Source organism: Sturnira hondurensis, unplaced genomic scaffold, assembly GCF_014824575.4.
Source record: "Sturnira hondurensis isolate 20B ecotype Veracruz unplaced genomic scaffold, ASM1482457v3 Scaffold0002840, whole genome shotgun sequence".
Taxonomy (NCBI): Eukaryota; Metazoa; Chordata; class Mammalia; order Chiroptera; family Phyllostomidae; genus Sturnira; species Sturnira hondurensis.
The window spans coordinates 11,541,955-11,563,282 of record NW_028075471.1 but is presented as its reverse complement, the minus strand read 5'-3'; positions in this window follow the sequence as shown (position 1 = coordinate 11,563,282).

Sequence of the window (21,328 nt, the reverse complement as noted above, 5' to 3'; positions counted from 1 at the left end):
AGGAGTCCAACACATACTTGGAAAGAGAAAGCAATAATTTATGGGTACCCCTTTCCCATGGAGAAATTGCCCTTCATCTACCATCAAGGATAGTCTTTCCTCAAAGCTCTGAAATACAGACTTTTGTTGTTGGCTAGAGGCCACATTTCAAGTAGTGGGTATGAATGGTTCATGTCTCCTGACTTGATTTTCTTCTTCCTTCAGCACCATAGTGTCACTTGGACCATGATGCTAAGAACCCAAACTTTACAGAAGAATGATTTCTTTCTTGAATGAGAAACTTGATGTTCTATAGAGAGAATACTGGCCTCAAAGTCAGAAAACTCATTTCAGTTCTCAGCTCTTCCTCTGATTCACCCATTTTCTGTTCTTTAGCCATTTTGGTAATGATTCCAGCCCACTCCCAGTTCTTTCAGATGAGGACAGGATATCATATTGTTTATACTCCCTGAGCTATTAGGAAGACAGGAGCTATGAGTAATTATGAATATGGAAGTCAATCAATAATATTTACTCATTCACTATAGCTTCTAATCTGAAAAAAATATTAGACATAGGTTATAGAATCAGATAAGCACAGGTGTTAAGGACCTCCTCTGTCACTTTTAACTGTGTGAACTTGAGCAAGTTCCTTAACCTCTCTGAAACTCAGTTTCTTTATCAAAAAAGAACAATAAGACAGTACTTTCCTCTGATGTACTGTGATGGTTAGGTAGTCCACACATGGGGAGCATTTAGCACAATGCCTGACATCCAGTAAACACTCTGTGAAAGACAACTTTCAAACTTATTTATATTAGTAATAAAGAATAATAATGTGCAACTGAGTGAGCTCTTATAAATATCCTGACTGACCTGGCTTGGCAGTCTCAGTGAAGAATAAGGTAGAGAGAAAATGCTGTACAAGCAATGAAGCTGTGATAGAATGAAGTGTAGATGAGAAGAAATGCCACTGTTTGGAGGGTGTGGCATGTGGAATTGCTTAAGGAATCTTTTGAACAAGGAAACTTAGAAAATGGAAATTATTTGACAGTTGCTAGAACTCTTCTGTGACAGTATTTTCTGACTTCTTTCCCATGTACTGCAAAAAACAGTGGGTGGGAGAGAAACCTCTTTTTCCTTTTCAATAGAATTCCCTTTCCCCCCCCTTCCAGTTTTCCTTCAGGAAAGAGAACCTTCTCTCCACCTGAAGAGTGGATCCTAATATGTCTGAGCCAATCAAGAATTTCTTTTGCCAATAAATTCTTTCAGTTATGGCTCCCTCCAATGAGAGGTCGGCTAGGGGAACTCCTCAGAAGGAACTTTTCTACAAGTTTCTGTTTCACTCTTACGTTCAGGAAGAGGCATTGTCTCTTCTGTTAGATGTAGCTTCATCTGCACATGAAACCTGGAACTATGTGGCAGCATGTTGTGACCACAAGGAGCGCCCACCTGAGTGACGCTCCTGTATTGAGGATGGTGGGGTCTGAAAACCAGAGCGGAAGATTATTCTAATACACATGCTGAGCAATGCTTCTGAAATCGGCTTTACACAACATGGGCCCTGACATTGAATATGTTTGTACCTGTTGTGCTCTTTCAATATTGATAGTATAGTACCTGTGTTATGTTATTTTTAGTCATTGCCTGCTTGAGGAAATTATCTTTTCTCTTCAGGAGGCAAATTATCCAAGGGAGTGGAGGGTATCTTCTAGTAAATTAGTGATTGAATTGAAAGGGCAAAGTATTTTTGTATCTTGAGTGGCTGGATCATATGTATAGGATAATGTGACAGAGAGGATATGCGTATATGTATGTGCATGTGTGTGTGTGTGTGTATAGAGAGCAAGGGAGGGAAATTTGGGCAAGTATGAGATCTTATCACAGGACTACGCTAAGAAGGAAGCATGCTGTTGACATGTCGAAGTGCTTTGATTTATTTTTGTTTTATCCCTGCAGTTCACCCGAAGACAAATTCAAACTTATTTTTATTCCAGGGTAACTTAAGAAGAACAACCCTGAGGGAATAATTTATTCTTCTCTATCTTGGTAGTATTGTCTAGTAAAACCTAATAGAGAGAACTTACTCATTCCCTTTCAGAATAGAACTTACTCATTCCCTTTCAGAGCATTTGTACAGCTCCAGTCCCTACTTCACAGATGAGATACAGAGAAGTTTAAGTACTTTACTGCCTAGTAAGATATGGAATCCAGTGAGGAAACACAAGAAGGACACCGTCCATTTTTGCATACTAGCATGCCACTATCCAGACTCAGATATAACAAGATTTTTTTTTTTTTTAGTTTTAGAGACTTAGCTGAAGGAAAATAGAGAACACCTTATAACTTCTGCCTAAGTGACAAACCATTGGTTGTCTGTGGAGTGGACTAAGTTTTTGTTATTTTTTTCTATAGGTACAATCATGTGGCAGGCCATAGAATTGGGCAAGTTTCTACGCTCTGTTCATTAGAATAGTAATTTTAGAGAATTATACTTAGAAAGAGAGGTGAAAAAACTTAAGCTTTGTGGTACTAAGTTCTCATCAATGGCTATGACAGTAGTAGCTCATCCAGTCATGAACCAAACCACAAATCAATACTATGAAAAAAAAAAAAGCTACCAAACCAACCAGTTAGTGTTGTAGGAACAATGGTTCCCAATAAAAACACATCCCTCCAGGGGTTATGTGGGAAATACATGAGTACATTTTTGGTTGTTCTAAGGCTTAAGAGTATCAGTATCTTTTGTGCTCCTAAGCACATATGAAAATCTACTGACTCCTTTAATATAAATTTTAGTTTAGTGATTAAACATGCAAATGCTTAATATGTTGAAATGTGCAATATGTTGTGAAAAGTGACTTTCACCTGTTAGGGCATGCGTATTTATTTAAATGATATGCTGATGTGTTATATTACCTATGAATCTTATTTCAGAATAGTAACAGGGTGTTATAAGATAAATGACTGATTACCACTGTTTTACACAAAAAGAAAACTTTCTTATGGTTCAACAGAACTTTTTTAGTTTACAACCAGTTGATTTAGGATTGTGTGAGTACAAGCTTTCTCCTTTCAGAAAGCATTTCATCAGTGCCAGCTCTTTCCAACTAAAAAAGTACTTAAAGAAAAGATAATTCATTAACCAGCAAATAATTTAGTAATGAGTCAGTGGAGAACTGTTACATTAGAAGAAGAATTTAGAGAATATCTTTGTATATTTCTGGATGGTTCACATATCTGCTTAATGATTTACTGCATTGACTACAAATGTGTACTTACCTCATGTGACAATTTTTCTTCTTCCCAGGTTATTTTTTAAAAGAGGTTTGTTTCTTAAGCTGTGCTTCTTGGTTACCACTTTTTAAAAGATCTGAAATCTGCATTTAATGTGCAATGCTGGGCTAGTTTTATTTAAAGAAGTGCACTGTAGTAAAAACTGCAACCCAAATCTTTTCTGTATGGTTACAAGGAAATGCTGGCCTCTTCTGGACATAGGTTTGGAGCTCACTTCTTAAAGGACTTTAGTCCTGAGGTTACAAGATTTTCTTGAGTGTTGCTTTCATGAGCAGAGAAAAAGAATGCATTTCTAGGGCTGACATAATAAAGTAGGGTTAACCATTTTAGCTTTCATGTCATGAACCACAAATTCTGTAGGTGCATATATGTGGGAGAAAGTCTATTTTTCATGTTTTGTAAAGCCCCAAAATGGTGTTAAAAGGCAAATACATTATCTGTGAAGCATAATTCATTATGAAAATTCTCCCTTAGGCTTATTGTAGTATAACTTAGAAAATTAACCTTGAAACTGAATGACAAAGACTGAGCCATATTGCAGGTAAGTTGAAGTTGAAGTGAGTGTCTGTTCTCTAATTTGGAGGTAAATGGGGAAAAGTGAAATAAAAATCAAGGGTTTATCACGTGATGGGGTAAAGTGAGCAGTTCAAGCTGAAGTCTATCAATAGAAAACACGCAAGAGGACAGTTGTGTAAGAAAGTGCTTGTGACTTTAACTTTGACAGGGGGAACTTCCAAATGCCAGGGACTTGGGGATTTTTAGGGATCACCAACCCACTCCCTTATTCTGAAATTAGATGGTACTGGAAGCATAACTAAACCTCAGTAAACTGTGGTGCTTTCATGGCTCGGTGCTGCAGAGGCTCTATCACTGACCATTCTTGTGCTGTGGCACCTTTTCTCAGAAATGGTGGGGGAAATACTGGGGCACTGAAATGTCCCCTTCACTTTTACTGGCACCTGGTAATGACTTTCAAAATCAGTGTATAAGTTGTTCTGGTCTTAGCAGTAGATACATGATTCACATCTTAAATGTATGCATTGATTGAATGCAAATGTTCATTGATTGAGCATTTCTATTTTATTCAGTATGGCTCCTTTCTTTGTCAAGCCTTATAAATCATGTAACTTGGCACCACTTTTGCAAATCACTAACATCACAAAGCTCTGTTTAATGAGAATGATCATTAATGTTGTATATCAAACTTGTAAAAACAAAAACGCTGTTACATAGGAAAAAAGTGGGAAGATGGTGCCATTGCAGAAGTTCCCATTCCTGTGGAAGCCACTGTGCAGGTCTTGGCACTCTTTTATTAAAGACAGATATCACCTCAGAATACTTCCAAAAACAGAGTTCTAAAAAGCAGCTACCAGTCCGTTCTCGACACATGCAATAACACATTTCTTTCTGCACCCATTAGAGTATCCCTTTTAAACATTCACATATGGATGATACCAAGAGTATAAAGAAACCCAACTTTACCTGGAAACATGCAATAAGGAATACAGAGAATATCCTACTATTTTTATTTTTTAACTATATTTTATTGATTATGCTATTATAGTTGTTCCATTTACCCACCTCCCCTTATTCTCATCCACCCCTCCACCCTGCAGCAAGAATTGCCTACTACTTACAAAGCTTTCATACTAGAAGGTATGCTAACCTTTCAGCTAGGACCAGCATCTCAAATAGAGGTTTTCTTAAGCTAGCCCAAGGAGAAAAGGTTAAGTGATGTAACTTATTTAGTATATCCAAGATTTCTGTGACAAAATAAGAGGAAGAGAGGAAAATGATCTTTAAGTTTGTAGCCACACACATTCACAGCCCAGTTAATCTCAGAGGAAACAAAAGTCAAAACAAAAATAGGAAATCATTTTGCAAGGAAAATAATTTGCCATTTGTACTTTCAGACAATATATAATGATGCAGACACAATTTCCTAATCTATCATTTTGTGTATAGGGAAATCAGGTTTACTATCTAACAATTAGATTTTGTGAAAATATATTGCAGATATCCCGTTTATTGGTAGTGTTCTCTGGTAAACACCTTACAATTTGGATAGTAACTGAGAAATTTTACCCTAACATGTTTTTTTAAGCACCTATGGATACTGCAAGTAGAAAATAAATCTCAGTGTTACATTAGGGGCATGACTATGAAATGAGAAATATCTCCCTCACTTTACTGGAAATAAAGCTTCTCAAAACAACTAAATATCTTATATCTACAATGTCTCCTCTTGAGCTTTGTGACTCAATTTCTGAAGTGAATGGATGGTGTTTTGTCCTTCTTCTCAGCTTTGCTGATACAAGATGGGCTGCAGCAACTGAATTTCAGCATTGTGAGTAATTCAATCTTTCAGGGCAAAGGCAGTGCAGGAGCACACAAAGCCTAGAGTCTTCTGAGAGAAGCAAACAGAAAATGCCAGAAGTCTGCCTACCCTATGGCAGATTTACAGCTTGGTATCTGGTGAATCTTTAGATTAACACTCTCCAAACCCTATTGTCTAGACCTGGCAAAGACAAAAGATTAATGCCAACAGGGAGTCTGCCCGTGCTGGATGTTGGACATACAGATACCACCTTTGACTGGGTTATAGATTAAGGAAGTTTGCCATTTAGATAGACTGTGGAAGGAAATCAGCAATTTAGGGAGAGGCATCCATGCCAGGGGTGAAGAGGCAAGGCCCAGTAAAGAAAAAGGAGGTATGTGAGGACTCAAGTTAACGAGACCACAACAATCTCATATTTTAACCTGGGCAGCTTCTGTTCTGTGGATTACAGTTAGTTGGACATGAAGGCAAGAATAGGCGTAGATTTCATGTCTGTATTACAGTCTTGTCAGTGATGACAGGCACGAGAGTCATCCCCAAGATCTCACAAGCAGAGGTAGGGCATTTGTTTACCTCCATTTAGTCCCCACTTGGTCGTGTGGGTTTGGAAATCAAAAGAAATTTGAAGCGGGTGTTCGGAGAGATTATTTACCCATTTCTCCTCCTCTGAGTAAAATGTTTAGATGATTTACTTCTATGAAAGGCAAAAGAATTAAGATTAATTGTAAAGCACACTCTGACTAATATACAAGCACAGGGCTGGCTAACACCCAGAATAGCCGTTCACGGTCAGTTGTCCTGATTTCTGACTGGAAGGGTCAAAACGGATATGGGTGAGTTTCTGTGGGCTATACATCACCCCTGGTTTGACTTGTTCTTCTATTCTATTGCTTACTAATTCTTCTTAGTTAATTTGCTCATTTGACAACAGAGTAGTCCTGCTTTCCCATTAGTTCTAAGCTTGGTCCTGGGTGTTAAAGACTTTAACTGCCTGTTGAGTGGGTCTCACCTGTTGTCATTTTGGCTTCCTTACATTTTGTTCTCTACACAGAGTCAGAGTGAACTCCTTAAAAATGTAAACCAGAACAGATGATACCTTCATCAAGATGCTCTTGTGGCTCCCCTCTCATTTAAAATAGCATCCTCTAAAACTACCAGCAGCTGGGCCTCATCCAGAGAAGCACCACACTTACTAACCCAGGTGAATGGTACAGGATGAGGGGGGACACCAGGGTGTTAATAAGTCTTAACTTTTTTTAATCCTCACCCAAAGACATTTTTTTCATTGCTTTTAGAGAGAGAGGAAGGATGGGGGAAAGAGAAAGAGAAACATCTCCATGAGAGAGAAACATCAATCATCTGCTTTTAATATGCACCTTGACCAAGAGGATTGTACCTGCAACCTTTCAGTTTATGGCATGATGCTCCAATCAATTGAGCCACACAAGCCAGGGCAATAAACCTTAAGTTTTGAGATGAAAATAAAGATTAAGAAAATCAGCAGAGAGTAATACAAGATGAGTTTGGGAAGATGGCAAGACATTTTATGTCAGTGTGAAGAGTTTTGCTATATCTTATTCTATGTCAAAGGGAAATCATTGAGGGCAATATTATCAAATTTGTGTTTTTAAAAGATCCCTTGGGCCCACGTGGGGCATGAATTAAACAAGGGATCTAAACCAGAAACCCAGGTAGAAGACTATTGTAGTAGCTCAGGTAGTGGGAAAGGGGTGAGTGCAAAATGTATTTTGGGAGTAAAATTCATGGGATTGGAGTTAGACTGAATATAGAGTGGGGTGAGGAAAAGGGAGGAATCTTGCTTGATTTATGGTTACCAGCTTCTGTGTGAGATAGTCTTATGACCCAGGATTCAGATGTGCTACTTACACGCATTCCAAATCCAGTTCATTGTTACCATCTGCTATTACACGCAGATGTTTAGCTAGTGCTTGCCTGCATTTGGCCAAAATCTATCTAATTATATTATAAACTCACTGGGCTTGACCTTAGGAGACTCTGTCAAACGAAGATATTTAAACATCTTTCCTTGAATGGGAATGAAGCACTTACTAATAAATTTCATTCATTTTTTTCCTACAGAAAGCATAAGATTGTCAATAAAAGTGTATGACCTAGGAATAAAAAGACAAGGTGTTGATGTAGATTAGTAACCATCTTCTCTGAGAGTGAACAAATATATTGTCTTGGATAAGTAGGTATAAATGAAAATATAAAATATAAGGTAATTGAAGACTTCAGGATGAGAGCCATTTATTGAATATAGCCAAATACACATTGAACACATCTTATAAAAATATGCGATATCAACACTAATATATCAGCAAGATGTACTTGAAACTTTGACACTGTAAGAATGTTTTGAGTAAGGATCTTTCAGCTAAGAATCAGGCTGATCAAACACCACCTTGCAAAGTACAATATTTTTTCAGACTTACAATTAAAATGAGCTAATAATTTAGCCTAACAATTTGGTGCCATCTAATAGGCCCTCTTCAATAACTATGAATTTTGCACGTGAGCATTTGTCATTGGCCTCACTCTGTACCACTTAGAGTTGGTCCTCATATTGTTCAAAGCAAGTGACATTACAAATTTCCCCAAGAATCATTAATACCAGCAGTAACATATTGATTTCTAACTAAGTCATGAAAAGCAAGGACCTACAACCTAGATTACTCTACCCACAAAGCTATTGTTTAGAATGGAAAGGCAGATAAAGTGCTTCCCAGATAAGGTCAAGTTAAAGGAGTTCATCATCACTAAGCTGTTATTATATGAAATGTTAAAGGGACTCATCCAAGAAAAAGAAGATCAAAACTATGAACCATAAAGTGACAACAAACTCAGAACTGTTAACAACTGAACCTAAAACAAAAACAAACTAAGCAAACAACTAGAGCAGGAACAGAATCAGAAAGGGAATCACATGGAGAAGTATGAGTGGGGAGAATGGGGAAAAAAGGTACAGGGGATAAGAAGCATAATTGTTAGGCACAAAGTAGACAGGGAGAGGTTAAGAATAGCATGAGGAATAGAGAAGCCAAAGAACTTATGTGTATGACCCATGTACATGAACTAAAGGGTGGGGTGCAGGGCAGAGGGGAGTAAAGGGGAGAAAAATAATGGGACAACTGTAATAGCATAGTCAATATAATATACTTAAAATAAAATAAAATGTCCTTTAAATCCTCTATTCTTCCCCCCCAAAAGTATTAGCCTGGAATTAACATTACTAATAATTTGAGTATTAGCAGCAGGAGTTTATCCTTCTGTTTATCTTTTTAAAAATATTTTTAATCAGTACTATTTAAAATATGCTGTTAGCATGTCACAGCCATTTGGCACGAACTCCATAAGGATGGCATAAACCATTCCTTCTTCCAAAGGAAGGTTTTAATTATGCAGTTTCTCTCATATTTATATTTCATCTAACTTGTTTTAAAGAATTACTAATAATTATCTAGATTATGGCCATCTTTTGAGACCTGAGAGACTCTATCCCTTATTTTTTTCTTTTTTATTCCTACCACATCCCTATTTTGTCTCCTTCCTTCTAGTCATCCACCTCTGTCTGCATATCTTGCCCCCATTTATCTTCAAGCTAATGTACATGTGCTGGGCCCTTAGCTATGCATAAAGGTAGAGCAGGATTCTCTGCTGGAAACTCAAGCAATTAAATGGGGGTGACAGATTAAGAAACAGAAAATTATAATATTGGTAAAAGAGGCCCTTAGAGATGCACAAAGTATTGAGGTGGCTTATGAGAATAATTCACATCTTTTTTTCTTTTTATTCATTCAATTAACAAATTTTTATTGAGACTGTGACAGACACAGTACTAGGAATTTGAAGTTTAAAGCCCAGGAGAGGAGGTGATTAAAATTTATAATTGCATAGATAGAAATATAACTGCAGCCGTGGTATATATTATGGAAAGAGTTTAGAGTCCTGTTGGATCACATTAAATAGGGAACAAACTATCTAGTTTGAGTGTTGAAGATCAACTTCAGAGGACTTGACATTTACACTGTTACTTGAAGGATGAGGAGAGCTGGAAAGGCTGTGGGCCAGTGGCAGTGATCTGGGCAAAGCTCCTGTGGTGGGAGAAAGCTGCTATCGCTGAAGAATAGAGAGCTGAGGGAAGAGTGGGTGCAGCATGTGCTAGGAAGATACCAGGTTGTGCATGATCAGGTAATGTATCCTAAAGATTTTTACCTCAATCCCAAGATCCATGAAAACCCATTTAAGCAGAAGATGGACAGGATCTTATACGTTTCTGCATTTTATTTTCCCTTACAACACCCTGGCCTTGACTTTTGGCCAGTTTTTGCAATGGATTTGGTAGCTAAGGGATTGGAGATCAGTATCCAGGATTAGTGTCTTAACTGTAATTAGAGTTCATGCACTAGCATTTCAGGCTAGAAAACACTGACAGCTGCTAAGAAATACAGTGCCTGTGTCTTGGAGGTTTACATAGTGAGCTTTGACAGCAGCAATCCCGAAACAATTTTTTGCCTTCACAATGTTTGTGTATAGTCTGAAACACTTGAAATATTATAGACTTGATAAGATCTTTGAAATACACAGTCAGATCAGCAATCTCTCTCTCTCTCAACTGGAATACTTTAGTGATATCCACACTACAGTTAATGATAACAACTCTTACAAAAATTGAGTACTCATACCATATTTTGATAAAGTTCAACACTTATTTTGTCACTAGTATTCATGTGTGTGTGTTTTTAAAAGCCTCTTTCCAAGAGTCAGTTAAATATACCTTGCACAGAAAGGGCACCTAATCCCATGAAGGCCTCTAAAATTGTTCCATAGTTAAATACACAGTAACACATCTAATTCAAGCAGGATCATGTGTCACACATACTGGTAATGCAACACCAATATCTATGCTGAAATTAAAACAAAATCCTTCATTTTGTCGTCATAAAAATTTCCAACCTTGAGTTCAAATTCAATAATCACCAAAACGAGCAAAGAGCCAAGATAAGTTCCTTTGCTATTTTTCCTTAATCTAAAACAATTTTAAAAAGAAATTTTATGAGAGTTGTTTTCTAAAGAGAACTATGAGTTAGTCCCCAATAACCTTTGAAGACTTTTCATGACAGCTTTTTCTGTTTTATAATTTTTTTGATGTGCACAGATTATACACAACAGTCACAAACACTGGGGTTACTATATTTCACTAAGTGGTTGATAAATTTCCTTTCCACTATCACCTTCCTTTATTTAAGCCCCAAAATCAATACCCTGTTATACACATAGGAAGAATAATGGCTGTTGATGCCCAAGCAATTCACTTAGCTGATAACCAGGACTGAAATATTCTCACTGATTAATTAAAGTCCCATAATCTAGAGGTTATTTTCATTTACATGAGCCTTAGAAATACAGAACTAAAATCAGTTTTAAGGATTTATTTTGTCCCACCCTGTCTTATAACTGATGAATTATAGCTACTTTGGAATCTAGCTTTAATTGAGTGTTATTGAAAAATTCAGTGCTAAGATGGATGAAAGTCAACAAACCATTGTGAAAAAAGTCCTTCCTCTGTAGAAATGGTATAGTATGTCAACTGTATTGTTCCTCAATCATAGTTATCTTAAACTTTCATTGCTGTCCCCAACCTCCTGTCTAAAAAAGGACAAGGAAAGCTCCCAAATATGTAACTCATCTAAAGTGGAGGTTCATAGTGGCCCCTCTCCCCTAGTTTCACATCACCAGTCATGGCACCTAAAGATAGTGAAGGAATTCAAGTCTTTTATGAAGTCTCTCAAAGAATGGCTGATGGAGACCCATCTAACATTGCAGAACAGTACTTCAAATATGCTTTCTCCATCTCTTTCCATATTTACTTACAGCGGCTCTCCATTTCTCTCCTTGTCTCAGTCTTTCCTAAACTTCACTTACAGGCTCACCCTGCCTGACTCTGCTCATCTCTTCATTATGTAAGTCTGCTTAACCTCTCATGTCTCTTTTAGTTCCCTTGCTATCCATTTTAGAAAAAAATCAAAGGCAAGAAGACTGAAAAGTAAGGAGCCTTTTTCCTTAATAGGGTGGGTGGGAGAGGCAGATAGAACTCTGACCTCCGCTTCTCATATTTGACTGTTCCCATGAGCTACCCAGGGAACCTTGTTTAAAAAGAAGATCCTCATTCAGTGGGTCTGAGACTGGGTCTCAGATTCTACATTTTTAATCCACTCCCAGGAAAATCTGTTGCTGTTTGTACCTGGGCTGCACTGTGAACGATAAGGCTTTAAGAGAACAGTTCCACTGGGTACTGAGACAGAGAACATCTCTATGTTAAAAAAAAGTGGTTAGACTCTAACTCCTTGAAGACAGTAATGATGTCTGTTTTATTTGCCACTGTAGCACATGGCTTCACACAGTTGACCATATTCAGTAAATATGTATCATATGTTTTACCTGATCTTGAATATAACAAGCCCTGAATGCTTCACCCTTCCACTCCTGGCTTCTCTTAATGCTTGAAATGCCCAAGCAGTGCCATGTTTCTTGGAACAACTCCATTTGTTCCAGACATTTATCTGGCATTTACACAGAAACCAGAGGCCCTGGAGTGCTTTTTGTCTGACCCTTGCAGCCCTCACAGATTCATTCTTTACTCCCAACGACACCCATACCCCACACTCAGCCATAGCTCACTTCTGACAGGCCGGCTGGATCTTAAACACAGCTCCCAAAGTTATAGTTAACATACGTTTATCCATGAACTTAATTAGCAAGCTCTCCACTCTATCATTTCAGCCATTGATCAAACAACAGCCACTAAATCAGAGAGAGCCCTGGCTGATCCCTGAACACAAGGCTCATTCTTGATGCTGAGCCATTGATGGAAACTGTTTGCCTATTCCTTTTTAACCACTTATTTATCAATTTTATTTTCAGTGGGTAGCCTCAGAAAAACTCATAATTAACAGTTTTTAAGATATTTTTAATAGCAAATATGAAACTTGTTTTTAATTTTTAAAATGAAAAAATTGGAAGCATATTATATACATCTTCATTCATTCCTTAATCTGATTCCCCTTTTTCTAGCCCTCCCCTTCTCATTAAATGTGATTTTACCATCAGGAGATTTTTGTTTGCCTTTTACATCCATATTTAGTGTGTCAGAAACATTTACTGCTAACTACTAAATGTAAAAGGTGCTCTTCCCATTCCCACTTTCCTTGTAGCTCAGATAGGCCATGAGACTAGCTGAGACTTGCAGGCTATAAACAGAGGTGACCATGTGTCATTGCTGGGCTGATGCACATAGTTGTAGAAAGAGTTCTCCATGAGCTTTCTTCCTTTGTTGTAAAGACTGAGGAAGACCCGTGCTCTAAATGGTGCAGGTGCAAAATGGTAGAACCTCTGCCAGCCTCTACCCCTGAGTGACTATATGTATTAGAAGTCCTCTTTCATTCTGCACCCCTGTGTTATACATGTGCCATGAGCAAAACATACCTTCACTGTGTTTAATTACGAGGATTTCAGGGCTAATTTGTTAGCACAGCAAAATCAATCATAACCTGATGAATACATACATACACCTATACAATTAGTGGGTTTTTTTAAAAAATTAATGAGATCAAGTTCTGCCTATTGGTTTTCAGCTTATTTATTGACCTAATATTTCTTGTCAATAAATAATTATCCCAAAGCTATAAAACTATAAACTTAGAACCAGATTTTGACATTTTTAATAACCATCCACTTCACATAGAGTCTGAAAAAATTTATGTATAAGGTAAATATTGAATATATAGTTGTCTGCAAGTATATATGTTAATATTTGCTATTGAGTCATTTGTAAATGCATTTTGTAATACTTGTGTATGAATTTAGGGTAAAATAAGATAACATGACAGGTTATGGAAAATTTGAATAGAATTTCCAATGAAGAAAAACCATCGAAAGGATTCTTTTTAAGATTAAAAAATTAAGAATGCAATGAATAATGTGTCAAAAGCAACAACAAAAAAGTTGTTTATTTTTTAGGCAATGGCAAATAAAAGCATAAGTTTCCTTCTATGAGATAAAATTTAGAATACCTAATTCTTAAAATGGGAGGTTGGGTAGCATAAAACACACAAAAAATGTAAATATAAAAGCTACAAAACGATTGAGGGTATAGCTAATTTTAATTTTGGGGAGATGGTAAAACTGTTTTCCAACTTTTAATGGAGATTTGAAGACATCAGAGTTCAATTATTCTAGGAATTTTATTGTAGGAACAGACTCACAGCCTAGGAAAGTTACATTGAGATTTTATTTGTATCTTTGATCTATTAGGGTGGGTCAAAAAACCTTATTTTTTATCCTTTTGAAAGCTATACATATATACACATGCATATATTTTACATACATATGATTTAAAATCTATATATGTATACATTTATACATATATACATATGTATTTATACATGTATATGTATACACATGTACATATGTATGAAATATATACATATGCATAAGTATATGTGTATAAAATATATGTATACGTGTGTATATATATAGGTATAGCTTTAAATATCTCTGCTTGTCAGCTCTCCTTCCTTAAACTGTGAGTGATTAGAACTTAATGCAAGATAGTGCCTGCTCAGAGAATCAATTCTGTTGTGGATATTGATTGTGTTTTGGTTGTCCAACATCATTTGCATTGTCTAAGAGCACCCTGATTTCCTTTTGGGGGACTTCACTTCATGCTGCCTTATAACAGTTTCTCTAGTAGAGACCTCATTTTTTTGTTCTCTGGGTGGGACAGAAAATCAAGTTGTATTATTTCTCTCATCATGGGAGTAAAGGGGAGCCTTCTCTTTCCCCCAATCTGGCGTGGGAAAAATGTAGAAGAGGAAGTGGAGGCAATGATGGATCAGACATATAAAGATTCTACTGTGCATCATCTGAAGGACAGACAAAAGGCCTCTGCTTTCTCTTTTTTCAATTCCTTTCATCTCCTATCATTTTTTTCTATTTTCTATTCTTCTCTTTTGTACAAGCTTTTCTTTTTTTAAGTCACTGTTAATTTTCTACCACTTTTTTCTCCTCTTGGTATTTCCATTTGTTTATTTATTTACTTACTTACTTATTTGCCTTCTCAGACTATACTTTCGCTTCCTTTGGTAGCCAAGAGATCCATTTCCAGAAATCCCTGTTATCCTATGTCTCTTTTTCACATTGGTACTCAACAATATTTGTCTCTAATAAAGTTTTCTCTTTTTCATTGTTCCTCCCATGTCCTCATCCTTTATAACATAGCATACTTAAAGAAATAAAAAGTCATGGCTGTGTTTTCCACAACTCAAAATGGATGTAATCCCATTGTTTGCTGAGAAAATACATTACGTGACTTGCAGGGGATCCTTTGTCTGAATGTTCTGCTCATCCTTGTCTGCTCTATGTGGCTGTGAGGGATGTATGTTATGCCCGAACTATGTTATCTGCATCTAATTTCTATGCATTTTTTCATTATGCCAACCGAATTTTAGCTAGAGCTACGCAACCCACAAAAATTTAAATGGTTTTGTCAATTGTGGATACAAGACCAAATAGTTTCAAACATCTTCTAGTCCCCTCAACTAAAGCCTATACTTACTCTCTTTCATTCTTTTTCTACCCCCTCATTCTCACCAGCACACTTTCCCATTACTTTTTTTACAGTAACAGTGCTGTTATAAAAACAGTATATAAAAAGCATATCCTATTGAAAACTGTAAACCACTGAGCTGGCCATCAGAAAACCAGTATCACTAGTATTATACAACTGTCTATTGTTTTCAGCAGAGGAAGAGACATCAGAAATTTTTATTCTGTACAGTATATGGAGACAATGAGGTTATACAAATGCATAGACTCAAGAAATATGATTGACACTCTTGTGGTTTATGTGATCAGTTTTTGTGATGAATGGCAAGTCACTAAACAGAATCAGTTAAAGTGGAAGTAGGAAACCTCAGGTTTATATTAGACTGTGGTCCTTAAGGTCAGCTTTAGACATTTCCTTGTGTATTTCATCCTGAATCTGATTATTAGCCCTTCTAGTAATGATATATTTTGGCTATCTCAGAGGGAATATTGTGCACATTATTATTGGATCTAAATAAACAAAAATAAAGAAAATAGATTTAGAAAGACATTCTAATACTGAAAAAAAAGTCCAAATGACCTGGTCCAGCTTGCTTATTATTCGATTTAGAAGCAGAGGCACAAAAAAATTAGAAATGTGTGTAAGTCATGAGGCAGCGCTAGACAAAATGAGGCCCAGAATCAAGATCTCTGGTGTCTACATTTGGTGTCCTTGCCACTTCTTGGAAATTTATACTTATGTAATTTTTTCATAATAATACTATATATATATTTTTTGTTTTCTGTGGCCCTAAGTCATTTTGGTACTTGTAATAAATTCAACAAACATATATTTACTCAATCTTTACATTTTAAAGTTTACTATATGCAGAAAAGCATGATTGTAGTTTGACTGAGTATGAAAGTGCTATAGTTGTACTCATTTTCTATTGCTGACATAACTATGATGATCTTGGTGACTCAGACGAGCACAAATTTATATCTTACCGTTCGGCAGGTTTGAAGATAAGGGTTTTGGGTTCTAGGACCCAATTGCTTTGGTTTGAATGTCAGCTGTGTGACTTTGGACAGCTTACCCAACTGTTCTCTGAATCAGTTTCCCCTTTTGTAAAATGAGGATGTTGGTGGTACCTGCCACTTAGGGCTATTGTGAAGAGTATAGGAGTTAATTCTTATTAAGGGCATAAAACAATGTTTGGCACACTGTACATACAAGAGAGTTGAAGAGATTGAATCTTAGCATTACAATTGTTATTCTATTAAAATAGCTAACCATACAGTTTGAGTTGTCAAGCAATATTATAATATGAATTATGTAATTATGTAAATGGTTCTACTATTGTAATGAGGTGAGTGGCCCTGGTATACAAGAGAAGACAGGACATTTTCAGCTGGGAGCAGTGAGAGAAATGATCGAATCCAAAAAGAAAGCTAAATTTAATCATTGTTTATCCAGCAAGTAAGCTAAACAAATGTCACAAATGGACCTAGTTTGTTCATTCACATTTGCCTAGATCTTTCAGTAACTACTGTTTCTGAATAAGACCATAAGAGCTGGGTGCAGAATGGATATCTCTTTCCCTACATCTAAATTTTTCTATCAGGTGGTGGGTCATTAATGAGACAAAGAAAACAATTTTTGTGCCAGGTACAAATACTAACAGGCCTCTTCCATAATTCAGTGACTTACCTTTTTCTCTGTTGTTTTAAGTTCTCTAAACAGCACCTTGAAAGAGTAGCTCCAAGACAATCATGGTCAGGCTCTGATGATAGAATTACCTAACCTAGCTGTATGAGGCAGCAGAAACAGCCATGATGTGGGACTACATATGACGAACAGCACCACTGTGGTAGCACTGCTAGGCTACTAGGCTCCCCAGATTTGTTCACCCCATCATTTTAAGGGTAGAGCATATTAAATCTACTACACATTCACTTCACCATAGAAATAATTACTTTGAACATCTGTTATGCTGATGCATGAGTCATCTGCTGTAACTTTAAGTAGAGGTATTAGAAATGTTTGGTGTGCATAGTGAAAGAAACCATCAACAAAATAAAATTACAATCCGAGGAGTGAGAGAACATATTTGCTGATACATCTGATGAGGGATTAATATTCAAAACTTATAAAGAACATATAAAATCCAACACTAAGAAAACAAACAATCCAAATAAAAAATGGGCAAAAGACCTGAATAGAAACCTCTCCAAAGAGGCCATACAGATGGCCAATAGACATGTGAAAGATGCTCAATGTCACTGATCATCAGAGAAATGCAAATTAAAACCACAATTGGATATCACCTCACACAGGCCAGAATGACTTACACCAATAAATAAACAAACAAAAAGTGCTGGTGAGGATGTGGAGAAAGGGGAACCCTTTTGCACTGTTGGTGGGAATGCAAACTGGTGTAGCCTTGGTGGAAAGCATTATGGAGATACATCAAAAATAAAAAATGGATCTTCTTCTTGACCCAGCAATCACACTTCTGGTAAGATAACCAAGGAAACACAAAACACTGCTTTGAAAGAACATAAGCACTCTGTGTTTATTGCAGCATTATTTACAGCTCAAGTGTCCATCTGTAGATGAGTGGATAAAACAACTATGGGACATTCACACAATGGAATATTACTAGGCCATAAAAAATTTACCCTCTGACAGCATGGATGGACCTGGAGAACATTATGCTAAGTGAAATAAGTCAGTGACAAAAAGACAAATGCCATATGATTTCACTCATATGTGGAATCTAATGAACTGAACTAACAAGCAAAATAGAGACAGACTCATAGATATAGAGCAGGATGATAGCATCATGGAGGCTATAGGGTGGATGGCTCAGCAAAAAGAAAAAAAGAACTCATGGACATGGACAACAGGGTGGTGAATACAGGGAGGAGGGGCATCAAAGGGGAACAAATGGTAATGGAAAAAATACAGTAATAAAAACAATGATAAAAAAAAGAACTAGTTGATTGAGGACTCTTGATTAGTGTTGTTCAAATGCTGGCCTGATTAGGATTCTTCAGATTTCATCACCTGACTGGATTCTAGATTTTTATATACATATACCTACATATTATTTGAGTTATTGAAATGTTTTCAAGTAAATTACATGTAATGCAACAAAGAGCTGTAGTTGAGGGTTCATGTTACAGGGCAATAGGCAATGAGATTACAAATGGACTTTGGATCTTTGATGCTTCCGTTCTTCCTGACAGCTCCAAATGCTCTCTTGCACAAAACCTTTAGCATAAAAACACAGTCTCAAATCTCCCATCATAATAAAATCTTATGGACTTCACCTTATCCTGTGACTACTCCTCTTTTTTTCTGCTCATTAGCAAACCAAAACTCCAGTTTTCAATTTCTCTTTTTTACTACATTTTATAAGTTTTCTGAAACTTTCTTTTTTTAAAATTTATTTAATTATTTTTCAAGTACAGTTTTCTGTCTGTTACTCTCATCCCCTCCCACCCCCCGTCGTCCCCCCACTTTCTCCCATTTCCACCCTTCTCAGTTGTTGTCCATGTATCCTTTATATATGTTCCTCTAAATCCCTCCCCTATTTCCCCTGAAATTCCCTCCCCTCTTCCCTCTGGTCACTGTCCCCCTTTTCTCTATTTCAGTGTCCTTGGTTATATTTTGCTTGCTTGTTTGTTTTGTTGTTTAGCTTCCTGTTAAAGGTGAGATCATATGGTATTTGTCCTTCAACACCTGGCTTATTTCACTCAGCATATGCTTTCCAGTTCCATCCATGTTGTTGCAAAAGGTAGGATCTCCTTCTTTCTTTCTGTTGCATAGAATTCCATTGTGTATATGTACCATAGTTTTTTGATCCATTCATTTACTGACAGGCACCTAGGTTGCTTCCAACTCTTGGCTATTGTAAATTGTGCTGCTGTGAACATTGGGGTGCATATATTCTTTGGGATTGGTGTTTTAGGGTTCTTAGGATACAATGCTAGCAGTGGAATTGCTGGGTCAAAAGGCAGGTCCAATTTTAGTTTTCTGAGAAAACTATAATATAAACTAAAAATAATATAAATACCTATAAACCTTTTTCTAACTTAAAAAATATAACACTATCCATGTCTTTGAATCCTCTACTGTGTCCTTCCCCATTCCCCACTCCCAATGTAAGCATATTATGGCATTGTGTTAATCATCCTCTTCCACATCATTGTATGTGTTAATCTGTTGTTTTGTCTTAAAAAAAAAAACTAGGAAGCAAACACAAGCTTGGCTGTGCAAGGAAAAGGTAATATTTTCATTATTAGATGAAGGGTTCAGGGCAAGATAAGCTCAGCAGCATTTCTGAGTCATAGTCTGGCTTCCACTTTCTTGAAAAATTATAGGAGTGTATTCTGAGAAGTAAGTGGGTAAGGGCAGGAGAGGGTCAGGAAAATGGAGGGCTCCCCACACTTGGGCATATTGAACAATTCTGACATTAGCAGAAATATGGTCACGAGATTTAGGCTACTCTGTACATTGTGCTTTTAAGTGATCCATGACTTCCCTTTGTAGAATATGTCAGAGCAGACTTGTTCTGTATGGTAAAATGTCCTCAGCTGGTCCAGGCAGATAGGACAGAAGGGGAAGCAGGGACTCCTCAGCACATTTCTTATCCTTGCCAAGTACAGTTAAGAATCTGGGGCATTCTGTCCAAAGGTCAGGGTAAACTGGCAGCAGGTGTCATGGTGAGGCAACCCCTGGATTCTCATTCTCAGACTCTGGTTTCCAGAGTCTCATTGATCCAGTCTGGGCTCACAGGCTTCTATGTGTTGTGCAGAGATGTATTCTGGAATCTCCATTACTGCCATCCAAGGATTCTTCCTTGTCTCTCTCTTGGAATTGGGTGTTCTGTGCCCATTTCTTAATTTATTTTCTTATTTTTGATGGCACTCATTCTTTGGTAGCTTTTAAAGAATTGTAACATGGAAGGTACTTCCTCTTGAGGATATGCATGTTTATCTGTGATCCTCCTGTCCTCAACTTGACTTGACAGCTTAGCCAAGTGTGGTTCTAGGTACAAAATATTTTTTCTTGTTTCCAGTGTTGCTTTGAGAAGTTCATAGCCATTCTGATTTTTGATCCTTTGTTCTGATCTATTATTTTTTCTTTTCTGTATGAAAATGTGTACTTATTCTTATTTTTATTCGTTTCGTGTGTTTCTCTTTTATTTTGACCACTCAAGGGCCCTTTCGGTCTAGTTACTGATATCCTTCAGGAAATCTTGAGTTATTTTGTTGATGGTTTCTACTCCATTCTGTTCTTTGTGTATAGCACTCTTATTTCTCAGAAAGTGGACTTTTTTCTAATTTTCTTTCTTTCTTTCTTTCTTTCTTTCTTTCTTTCTTTCTTTCTTTCTTTCTTTCTTTCTTTCACTATCCCCTTTCAGCTATTTTCTTAATTTTATCTTCCAATTTATCTACATTATTTTCATTTTTGTTATGTATTTAATTTTCAAGACCATCCTATTTCGCTTATGGATGCAGCACCTTTCTTTACCATTTGGAAGATATTAAAATGGTAATTTTTTGAAGTTCACTTCTGCACAGTGTCTGTTTCCTCCAAGTTACTTTTTTCCCTATATATTTTAATAGTCTCTGTCTTATCTGTTAGAGTTGTTCTTCCATATGGTGATTCTTTACCACAAGCCCATGATTAAGAATGGCAGGAATGAACTGATAGGATGACCTGAGTAAATTGATAAGGCTCATCAACTCTGAGTTCTACTTTAGGGCAACAAGGTGGGTCATTTTGCATGAACCCTCAATGTAAGTGCCTTTAGATCCTTTTCTTTTGATTTCATTAGGTCCCCCCAGGGGACTGTCTTCCTATCTCTTTCCTCAAGGAGTAGGTTCTGAATTCCTATGATCTTAGAGCCAAGCAGGAAAAGAGAGGCAGCTGTCTCTGTATTCAGTATTTCATATCATATGGTCATTTGGTGGGCTTTGTTTTCATTACAGAAATTTGCTTTGTAAAGTAACCCAGAGACCTTCTGTTTTATTTTCTATAGAGAAAAAACCTCTAGACTTTTGTGGGGTAGGAAAAGGAGAGTTATCCAACAAGGT